We start from the raw sequence: 9,209 nt of genomic DNA, 5'->3' as shown, positions 1-9,209 counted from the left end.
GGGGGGGGGGGAGTTGTAAGCCCAATACACTCAGGCCCTGTCTCAAGCCCAACAACAGACTAAGACAAATAGAAGCAGAGCATCTCCTCACCAATGGTCTTCACCAGTGTACCTGCAAGGACGACACACAAAGACAAATCACCTCCATTACTTTGCAATAGATTATCTACGTTCTTAGCTGTAAATGTATGAGTCACCTTGACAGCTCATGATTTTCTATATCCTTCTCAAAGACTTTATAAAGACAATCCGTTGCACCATTGTAAATCAGTTAGTGAAAATAATACAAAAGTTATCTTGTCACTCTGTAACCCACATAAACACAATGGATTAGCATTACTATGTCTGCTTTTGTTTTATAGATGAATCATGACTTCTTTTACTACGTTCCCCTAATGATATGAATCTTGCAATAGCCGTCCGCAAGATTAATGAAGAAACGAAATTTAGATCTTTCCCACGTTTCAAGAATAGAGAATGGTTTGGTCCGGAGTTTTAAGGTTAAAAAACAAAACAAATAACAAAATGGTTAATGGTTTCTTTTTCTTTTTGTTTTCGAACATTAAAAAAAAAAGGAAAACACCGAACATTTGCATCAAACAAAAATAAACATAGGCCTTGATTGGCAGAGCATATGATAAAGCAGTAGCAGTATACTATAGAAGCAATATGCTGCAGAAGTTCTATGTTTTTGCTAAACTGTTTAATAAGATGATTGGTAGAGCAGTATAAGTATGATATTTAAAATTATTATAAAAATTAGTATATAATATATAATATATTTATTTTTAACGAATATATTTCTAATATATATATATAAATATATTAACATATAAAATTAAAAATATATAAAATTAATTCATTTTATTTAAAATATTATTTAAAATAAATTTTAATTTTTTTAAATAATATTTCACATTTAAAATATAATCAAATTATATAAATTAAATTATATTTTAAATGTGAAATAATATTTTAAAAAATAATATTTTTATTGTAAATTAATTTTAGAAATCAAAATTTTATTTTCTGGATATATAAATGATTTTATGATATTATTAAATAAAATAAATTAATTAATTATATATTTTCCTTAATTTTATAAATTATAAATGCAAATCCTCTTCTAAAAGCTTCATATGAAAGCATTGGACAGAAAGCATTTTGAGAGCATGAGCATTTAGTAAATGTTTTTCTAAATGTTTTTCTAATCATTGTTGATTGGATAATGTAGAACATAATGATAATGTTAATGTTAATGCTCTACCAATCAAAGCCATAATCTTAGTTGTAGTCCATTATTAATTTAGTGGGTTTTTCCGATTGATAATTCTAAATAAATCAGGATAGGTTTTCATATGGTTGGTTCTGGATAATCATTATATATAATAGTTGGGTTAGGAACATATAATGCACCTTTCTTAACATTTTACCCAAAAAAAAAATATGATGCACCCTTTTCTCAAAAAAGAAGAAAAGAAACATAGGATGAGCTCTATTGGCTCTGATATATAGCACGTTAATAGCAACACCATCTTAGTTAATTAGCAAAAAGGCAACATCTTCATTAGAAGACAGAAAAAGAATAATCAGTTAATTACTATGTTAATTGTTTATATACTCTAAAGATTCTTAATGGTAGTGGTTATAGTAATATGGTCTGTGTAGGTCTGTAATCTGGATTCGACTAGATTCTAATATCTCGCATCACTACTATAGAATTCAATATATGACATTTGTGGAGCATGCTTGATATTTTTGTATTTCCTATGCTTGTCTGAGTGACTAGACCAAACGAATTCTTTTCTTTCATACATAAACGGATCGCTTATGAAATATGAGCCATCATTGACTTTAACTGTAGACATGGCTGCAAGTTACGTGCTAGACGGCTAGTGCAAGATTCATATCACTGGGAAACGCAGTAAAAGAAGTCATGATCTATAGAGAAAAAGAAACGGATACAGTAATGCTAATCCATCATGTCTAGTGTGAGGAAAATACTTCTGATAAATATCTGTACATATATATATTAATCTATTAATCTATATTATTAAAACTGAAGTACGTTTTGGTAATGTTTGGAAACATGGATAGTAGAATAAATGAAAATTGTTTGGAAACATGGATAGCAGATTAAATATTTTCTTTTATTTACACATTTAACCATTGCATTTACAATAAATTAACTACTTTCTTTTATATTTCTTTATATTTACAGATTCTACCACTACGTTTAAAATAATTTTAAATTAATTAATTACAATGATTGTTGTTTCTTTGTGGTGAAATTAAAAACACAAACTAATATATATATTATATATTATATAAAACAACTTTTAAGTACAATATTACCTTATTTAATTTAGTCAAATATAAAAATTTAGAGAGTTCAAATTTTCAAGAAAACAAAATATCATAAAATTAATAATAATTCATAGAAAACTAATGCAAACAATTATTATTTTTAGTATGTTGTTTCATTTTAAAATAAATTAACAAAAACAACAACAGATTAATATAAATAGTATAATTACATCAAACTGCATCAATTTATAAAAAATTAATATAGTATTATGTACAAAATAAAAAAAATATTATTAAAAAATTATATTATAAAATAATATATTCTACTATATATGTAAATTACAAAACATAAAAAAATATATATGGATATTTTTAATAAAACCAACGATTTATGAATTTACATTGAAGACAAATTAAATCAAACACCCGCACGGAGTGCGGGTCAAGTTCTAGTTATTATTATGAACCTATCATACTCCCTCCATAAAGAACTAGGTGATTATAAAATATATTTCAAATTATAATCATATATTAGATCTATACTATTATTTATGAAGTGATCTTGCTTATGAGTCGTCTTTTCTATGATTTTAGCTAATTTTGCTTATTTTTCATATTTTTAATAATTTTATTAATATATAATTTTGCTTATTTTACATATCTTTAAAAGAAATTTCTTGCGATAACTATTTTTAGTTTATTTTCACAAAACAGCTACAAAAAAAAAGTGACCAAAATATATTTTATTAAAAGGTAATTATACACCTATATTCTTAGGATTAACTAAGTTTACATTTTGGAGGGTAGGATTTAAAATTTTAACCATATAAAAGAAACATTAAAATTTAAAATAAAAATATGAAAATAGTTTCAAAATTTTTTTTCGTATTTCAAAAATAAATTTTAAGAAAAGATATTTGGGTTTAGTGTCAGAGGAGAGAGTTTTGGGGGTACGGTTTAAAAATTTAACAATATAAAATAAATATTAAAATTCAAAAATAAAAATATTAAAATAGTTTCAAAAAAAAAATTCGTTAGATATTTATATTAATAGAGTTGAAATTAGTATTGGACATACAAACTATTAAGCAAATAATTATCTTTTAAAAATTAGATCAATAATTTTAGATAATATTAATATATGAGCTACAAATATATGGGCTACATTTTGTTTGATAGCAGGCCTACTACATACGATGGGCTTTGTTTTAGGAAAACATATACAAATCTCTTTTTGTAATAATTCAGAAAATAAAGAAAAAAATTCATCTGAGACAAATCGACTCTCTCATGAGCAAAGGGGAATTAGGGTTTGAACGAAATCAATTTGCTTTTCACCAGACGAACATATGTGAGTTTTCGTTTTCTTACTTTCCTTCCAGCGGTTTCTTATTGTTTCCCCTACTTGCGATTGTTTCCGATTAGTGATTCCTCTTTTTTTTTGACAAACGATCTAATTGGAAAAATACAAAAACTGGATATTTTGGGAAAGTAAATCCTCTACAAAATCTTCAACTCCTTCCACTCAAATGGCATCGAGAAAGAGGTGAGGTGGACTAATAATTATTTTTGGCTGAATGATTCCCAGACAACGACGGATACAGGTTTGTCAACAAACTTAAATGTAATTTTGTGCTTTATATTGTATGTTCGTATGCATTAAAGAGATATACGTATGTAAAATATAGTTCATTGATAATAAAAAAATATAAAGATATTGAAGAATTTGTCTTAATTGAACATAGAGAACAAATTAGCTCATAAGTTTAGAATGAGAAAACTATAGAAAATTTTGAAACTGTTCCATGGATCTTATCACCCTATCAATCCAATCAAGTCTTTGTCCCAGACACATTATGTAAACACAACACATATCAGATACGAAGCTAAATACACTAATAAAAACCATATGTAAGCACTGAAATATAAGTAAATGATATACAACCTATTTAAGTACTATTTCATATGTGAGTTTACGGACTAACACAGTCTATATGAAAACCACGTTTGAATCCACCAAAACCATTTCAATTGTGAGACCATAAGAAGCTGAAGACTGTTTCCAATGGCGTATGATCTTAAACTTGATTTTCCAGATAGACTTGAATTCAAGTCGGAAACAAAGTTAAAGTCAGCCATTTCATAAGCTAAGAGATAAAAAACAATATAGTTGTGATGCTGTGTTTTTGTAATGACACTGAATAGGTAGTAGCTATATATATTGAGATTATGGGGGCTCAATGAAATATAATACTACTTAATAACCGAGATCAGTAGGTAATAAATCCCTTATATAAAATGGCAATTTACCCAACAAATATATAGAAAATCGCAATTCACCCGTCATTTAATTATAGAAAGTCGCTGGGAGACAGTCAACCTATATATTTATGTTCGATATCATTAAAGGTATATTTAAGTTGTTACCAAAAACCTTCATAGGATCACATCCCCTATATATTAGCTGTATAAGACTTTCTAAATTGCGTTATTCGGTAGATTATTCGGTATAACTAATTAATTTGCTATTGATTATGACATAAATTGTTTCCAAAAACATAGAATTTTTGCCCGTAGCAAGTAAGTAGTTTGGCTTGAACGCGCACAATATATATGACTAACTCAATTTTTGCCCGTAGCAAGTAAGTAGTATCAATTAAGAACCTAAAATATCTAAAAGAATTGATAACCAACATAATTCTAATTAAGAACCTAAACCAACACACAAAAGGTTACCAAACCAAAATCATAAACTTATCAGTTATCAATTATGCAACAAACTAACGACCCGCGAAGTTATCCCTTATGTACCATACTAACATTCACTTATGCTTGATGTTGAACATGTGTTAGCTTTCCTCTCGTGAGTTTGAATCTGCAGAGATTTTGTAATCTCTACTAAGATATAACTCAAAATATAAGTATATGAATCTGACTCACATCAGATTGTCCATGTTTATGTTTATATGGTGATTAATTATCAAACAATTGGTTATATCTTCATGTTAGACTTCATGTTAGATAGATTATTGAAAAAGACAACTAATACGAAATCAATCTAGACTTCATGTGAGTTAGTTGGTGTGCCCAGACTCTCTCTCGCATATTGGGACCAAATCAGAGTTTGTAACATGATCATCTCAAGATAGTAATACTTTCTCCTTTTTCGTTAGTGAAAAATAGAAGTTGAAACTGAGATTGAAAGATTTGTATATATAAGCTTTGTAATACTGAACATGTTATTGGGATCTTTTTTCCTATAGATGCCATAAGAATTTTTCCTTTTTCATTAGTGTATTTGTGAATTTGAAATTGGGAGTGATCCGAGTTAAAGCTTTATATATACACTACAAGAAATATGAGTATTGGTAGCAGCTCGCGGTAGCACGAATTCACGAACTGCTACCAAAAGTGTCAAAATCGGATCACAAACTCTATCGTAGCACAAAATTCGCGCTAGAAAAGAATTTTATTAAACGGTGAAACTAAATTCACAGATTTTGTTTACAATAACACTTTTGTATGAAAATTTTAGTTTGTCCGCCCAACACTTCAAAATTTCTTTGCCACCAAAACACTCAAGACAATTATTTTTTTATTTCTCTCTTCTTTCTCTCCATGGACACATCTCTCTTCCATCTTCTGTTTTTCTATTTTCAGATTTCATCTCTCTCTCTCTCTCTCTCGACACATCGATCTCAAACCTAGAACTCGGGAACCCTAATCCGTCGTCGCACCGGATCTAACTGCGCTCGCACCGGATTCGTGAGCCTTCTCGAAGTTCCCAAAAGCATTCCGGTTCGTAGCCAAACATTGATTCGTGCTGGTTTGAGATTATTCGAGTAGAATGCTTCCAGATTCGTAGTGCTTAAATGAGATTTTGTGCAGATTTACTCGTTCTTCTAGTGATTACTCTGTTGAGATTGTTAGTGGATGAGTGAGATATCGCTGTTGATTTTGAGTGAGTTTAGGTTTATCTTGTAGTTTTAGTGCTTATTGCTCTCTCGTTTCTTGATCATGTTTGTGATGTGTATGCTAAACAAAATCTTTTGACAGATATGTGATTCGAAACACTCGGATCTTATACGGTGTTTGGATAGAGATCTTCACCACCAGTTGAAACTGAGACTCAACTTATCTCTTTGTTTTCTCTCTTTTTGAGTTTATAGGATACTGCATATTTTCAGTGGCTTTGTTTGTTTATTGAGTTCTAAAAGTTGTAGCTTTAATGGTGTTTGTTGTGCAGGAGAATGATTTTACTCCTTTTGGAGGTGATTTGATGCGAGAGTTTAAGAATGCACTTTTGAAGCAGAGAACGAACAGAGCATCAGGCTCTCGATTGGCAAAATTGCAGGATAATCAGAATAAGAGTCTTATCCAACGCCGCTTATCCGAACTTGAAGGTGACATTCCATATTTATTCTCTTAATTTACTTAAACCATTCACAAGTTATAATCTTTCTTTTTGCAAAACAATTTTCAACTATCTTTGTTCAAGAGGAATGCACCTGCTGATATTGTTGTCGTGTGTTTATATCAAAACTACCTTCCACCAGAATCACTTCTCATCAGCTTATACTCTCCTCACTGTCTTTCACCGTCTTTTACTTGCTCATTTATTTGTTTCTTAGTTGGTCTCGGTGAACATACATGATTTAACATGTGGAACTTATCTGAATACTGAGTTGATGTTGCCTAAAAGGAGCAATGAAGTCCCATTAAAGTGTGATATATAACTTTTTTATTTGGTTCTAAATTCACGCGGAAAGGTAAAGTCAAGTCTTAATTAGCAACACTGTGTTGCAGTTTGAAAGAAGGTTGGCTTGATGGTGGAAGCTTTGCTTTTGCAGTTTTACTTGTCATTGTTTTTACAGGTATTACCATGCTTTATTTATGTTCACTGTCAAATTCTTAATCCATTGAAGATGACTTTTCTAATGTCTGTTTGTAAAGATGACTTTTTTAATGTCTGTCCGTAATATGCTGGTATGTCTTACGTCCTATTCTGACCTCTGATATTATGTGATCTTTGCTGAGTTTGGTTTGGTTGGAGTTAACATTTGAATGTTGGCTCATTGTGGATGTTCTCTGAATGTGTTTTAGGTTAACTTTGTCTCTCTCTCTTAGTGTTCTGATTCTGGTTTTGTTTCAGAAGGTGGAGGAGGCTGAAGAAGCTTGATGGTGGTGGTCTCGCCACCGACGCCATATCAGAAGAAGCATGGCTCGAGATGAGAAGACAAAGGGCTGGTGATTCAAGATTCAAGCGATTCAAGAACATAAAATAACTCGTGCTCTGTTTTTTTCTGTGTGTGTGTGTTTTTTATTTATTTGGGACAAAGTTTAATGAAATACCATTACAAGATATTACTAACATTATGTATTTTTGGTTAACTTAATGGAATAGAAAAATTTTTATTTTGTAATTTAAAGAAAAAAAACAAAACCCTAAACCCCAAACATGTTTTTAAAATCTAAACCTCAAACTTATAATATAAACTTTAAAATTTGACTCCAAAATTTGACTCCAAGTATATTTTAAAACTCAAACAATATACATAATTCTAAATCTTAAACATTAAATCTTAAATCTTATATCAAATTTAAAATCAAAATCTTAAACATTAAATCTTAAAATCTTAGTCCAGATTAAAAATATTATATCAAATTTAAAATATAAATCTTAAACACTAAATCTTAAATCTACACCTTAATCTTAATACCCTAAACCCTAAACTTAAACCTATGTTGGGGTCAAAATCGGTCACGACGGAATCGATGTCCGAAAGTCCTCAGAAAAACCGAATCTCGGTCAAAACTTCAAAAGCCGAGAAAACGAACAGCCGAAACGGATCGCCCGGCGAGCTCGGCCGTGACACGGGCCGGCTCGCCCGGCGATCACGGCCACGTTGCCAGTCGAGTCGCCGGGGAGCTCGGCCGTGACACTGGCCAGCTCGCCCGGCGAGCACGGCCGTGTTGCCGGTCGGCTCGCTCGATCGTGCCGAGGATCGGCTCGCCCGGCGATCGCGGCCAATTCTCCGTGGACCATTCCGAACCCGGTCCCATCCAATAACCATGCATCTTCGTCTGAAGTTTCCGTAACTCAGTTTTCGGGTCCATGGATACAACACCAATGTTCCGTCTAAAAAACATCGTCGAAAGTATTCGGGAAGTTGGGAAGGTTATGTCTCTCGAACAGTTCCCTATTCTTCGTAGTAGAGCATATTACGGTTAACTTAACACCGACTGCCTCGGCTATGCGAAGAAACAGGGTTCCGTTGGAAGAACCATGCCTATACCAACGGCTACTTCGCGAGTAAAATCATAAAAACGCTAAAGTCTCGATACGGCCCAAAGAGGGTCCGAATTGCGGACAACGGCCCATCTTTGGTCCCAAAAGGCAATCCGATTAACAAAACTCGACGGTGTGAATTTTGGTTCCCACAGTTTGGTGCAAGAAGGAGGGAGGGTACGGATCTATCTCTCTCGTAACCACACACGCTCAGTCCGATATGACGACGAACGCTGACAAAGACCCGCAAACGCATGACGGGACTCCTGTCGATGCCAATGCTGATAAAACTCCAGCTGGAAACGTATCAACGGTCACTGCCGACGCCACGATACTAGACCAGATGAAGGAAATGTTCGCCTCCGCTCAGAAAAAGACGGACGAACAAGGAAAACTCGTGGCCTCTCTCGCAAAACAGGTGGAAGCCTTAATGGCGAAGGCGAGGAGCAAAGCCCCGCGCGGAACCACAAAAGCCCGCAGCGGCAGAAGACTTGATTTCGAACCTCCGGGCAATCGAGCTACACACGCGGACAAGGCTTCCTCAGACCAAAACCCTGATGAAACGCTCCAGCCAGGTGCACAGCCAACTGCGGAGAACCTTCCACCTCCTACC

The 9,209-nt window shown here is 32.6% G+C and overlaps 1 long non-coding RNA gene across 2 annotated transcripts; it reads left to right on the top strand.

Annotated features, from left to right (window-relative positions):
* The first annotated feature begins 3,556 nt into the window (after positions 1-3,556).
* On the top strand, positions 3,557-7,723 carry LOC106319912. 2 transcript variants are annotated; one of them, XR_001265602.1, is made up of 4 exons: positions 3,557-3,911; positions 6,554-6,710; positions 7,114-7,181; positions 7,463-7,723. It is a non-coding gene; the product is annotated as an uncharacterized LOC106319912 (long non-coding RNA). The 2 variants fall into 2 exon arrangements; XR_001265600.1 differs by having other exon boundaries at positions 7,460-7,723.
* Positions 7,724-9,209: the final 1,486 nt, after the last annotated feature.

The sequence above is a fragment of the Brassica oleracea genome, unplaced genomic scaffold (genome assembly GCF_000695525.1).
Source record: "Brassica oleracea var. oleracea cultivar TO1000 unplaced genomic scaffold, BOL UnpScaffold00686, whole genome shotgun sequence".
Taxonomy (NCBI): domain Eukaryota; kingdom Viridiplantae; phylum Streptophyta; class Magnoliopsida; order Brassicales; family Brassicaceae; genus Brassica; species Brassica oleracea.
Note: the sequence above shows the minus strand (reverse complement) of the source record. Positions and strands in the feature narration are given on the sequence as shown.